The sequence below is a fragment of the Borostomias antarcticus genome (assembly GCF_949987555.1).
Source record: "Borostomias antarcticus genome assembly, chromosome: 3".
Taxonomy (NCBI): Eukaryota; Metazoa; Chordata; class Actinopteri; order Stomiiformes; family Stomiidae; genus Borostomias; species Borostomias antarcticus.
The window spans coordinates 2,154,440-2,156,939 of NC_140236.1; the positions used below are offsets into that span (position 1 = coordinate 2,154,440).

At 43.2% G+C, this 2,500-nt stretch overlaps 1 protein-coding gene across 1 annotated transcript in view; it reads left to right on the forward strand.

Annotated features, from left to right (window-relative positions):
* Positions 1-2,500, forward strand: part of acot7 (acyl-CoA thioesterase 7) — a 53,653-nt gene that overhangs the window by 12,222 nt on the left and 38,931 nt on the right. The gene's annotated exons all lie outside the window — the stretch shown is intronic.

Sequence of the window (2,500 nt, forward strand, 5' to 3'; positions counted from 1 at the left end):
AAGGAGTCTTGGGAATGTTTCTCCCGGGTAATAGGCTCTGTGCACCAGCTCCACTACTTCCTGAAAGTCACTTGGCATCTTTATTTCCTGTTCTATATGATTGTCTTAAGGGATTAATCAGGTGTGCGGCAGACTCAGCGCACACCTGATTAATCAATTAATCCAATCATCTTGGACAGGAAATAAAGAAGCCAAGTGACTTTCAGGAAGTAGTGAAGCTGGTGCACAGAGCCTATTGGGGTGTTCAACGTGTTCAGTGTGAATAGAAGATGTCCGTCTAAGGATCTGAACGGGTGGAGTTTAGAAAGGCCAAGGAGATGTGAAGGAACATGTTTTGTGTTGATCCGTCTGTCTAGATCAGGGGTTCCCAACCTTTCTTTCTCAGAACCCCCACTTACACCTGATGGAATTTGCTGAATTTATATGGTATTGTAGTGCCGTAAATACAAGGCTTTTTGGCCCTTCAAATATAATCATGTATTTTGTAAAAATTGCTGTGTGACATGTCAATAACATGATTCTTTGACAAATATTTGTCTGGCTAATATTAAGGCCTCAATTTGTCTGGGGCTTGGCGCCCCCCCTGCGAGTGTTGGCGCCCCCCTAGGGGGGGCCCGGACCCCAGGTTGGGAAACCCTGCTCTAGACAGCCACTGGTGAGCAGTTCCTTGTGGAAGAAACAATATACACCGTGCTTCACATTGTAACTCACAGAAAGTGCAAATCCTTTAAAGGACAAGTTCGGAATTTAGCATCATAAGCCACATTCTAAGGTTATTTACGATCATATCTGATCATATCATAACTGATATCAAGTTTCGTCAAATGGTGCACTCTCGAAATATAACCCGTCGCTGTTAACGCACTAAATGGACCCATAGGTGCATAGACAAAATCCCTCAAAAACACCATAAACTCTTGTTGTCTAAGACAGGAAACTCTCTGAGTGGTCACTGGTGTCCGTTGATGTTCTGGCAAAAAAATCGCCACAAAGTATGTTTCCATTTGGGCTCAGATCATCAACAAAGATGTTTAGACTCTTCCGCGTCCCTTATTTATTTTGAACAACAAACACTATCAATGAAATACCAGCTGCAAAGCCATCCTAGGCTTCTTGACTTGTTGGTGTTGTTGTTGGTGTTGTTGTTGTGTAGACCTGTGACCCGGACTCAGAGAACAGTCAACAAGGTTGTGGTGCTTAAACTGAAATCTTTTGCTCTTAGCAACAGTCTAAGACTAACAGTCAAAATGACTAGCTGCTTTCTATTCATATACTTGTGTCAGTCTTAGTAGAGCCAACGGTATGTTAGTCTAATATACCTGGCTCTCTGCTATGCAGAACTTCCTGGATGGGAGAACTCGCCGCAGCCAATGAAAGAGGGACTGCTGTGCAAAGTGAGGTTGGCATGACAACGCTGCCTGGTCTACATGGTTTTTGACTGGGCTGTAAAATGCAAATGCTGTTCTCAAAAGCAGTCTGCCACAAGCCATCTCTCGCACAGAAGAAATCCACCGCACTACACTTTTAATCCTTTTAATCCTTTAGTCCTTAATATTTCATGCCGTGTTTACCGAATCAGAAGTAGTTTATTGCCATTGTACTTTGCATACATAGGATTTTTTTTTTCAGACATTGTGGTGCTTACAACAATACAACAATGGACAGGACAGGACTGTGCATGACTGCATTACAGTATGCATAAGGAATATAATAAGGCTCTCTGTGCTGAGACAGTCTTTTTTAGGATTTGGCCTGGCAGAGAGCTCAGAACAGTGTATACTCTATTATGAAAGCCCAACATAATCTATCGGATTAAAGACTATCAATTGCAGCATCTCCAGCATACAGTATCTATCTTACTGTTGATCTATGTTCCCATATGTGCAGAGCGCATCTATGCAGCACCGACCTGGATGTGTGTGCAGTGCAGAGCAGAGATAACGAGAAATAATCTGATCAAACCAAAGTTACCCACCTTCCCAAGGGCTTTATCAGTGTGCATGGTGAGGCTTGAGTAATGGGATGGGATTTCTTCCTCACATACCTCTAAAGTTCAGACAGTCCTTGTGTGACACATGGATAAACAGCCCCCAAACAGAACAAGCCCTAAATAGCTGTTGGTAAAAGTTTGGCAAGTATATGCTGGAAGGAACGTTTATTGCCATGACAACACCACAACCACGTGATTACGAGTTGGTGTCTTGAGATATTCAAGATCAACAGCACTTGGACCTATTTTCTAATTGTTTACTCCCATAGTTGAACCAGTGCCAGTTGGACTACGTAGATCAACCCTACTTTACGGTCTGTTTTTCTTTTTGCTGGCGAGCAGCTCTATAGGTCGTCTCTCTGTCGGTTGGCTGGTTGGTCCACAAAATGTCCACAAAATTGGGACTGGCTGCACATACTGTATGCGTACTAGTGGTTTCACAGACTAGTCGAAAAGCCGACTATCAAACCACTAGTCGACCCGTGCATTGCTGGTTGCCCCATTAAAAAA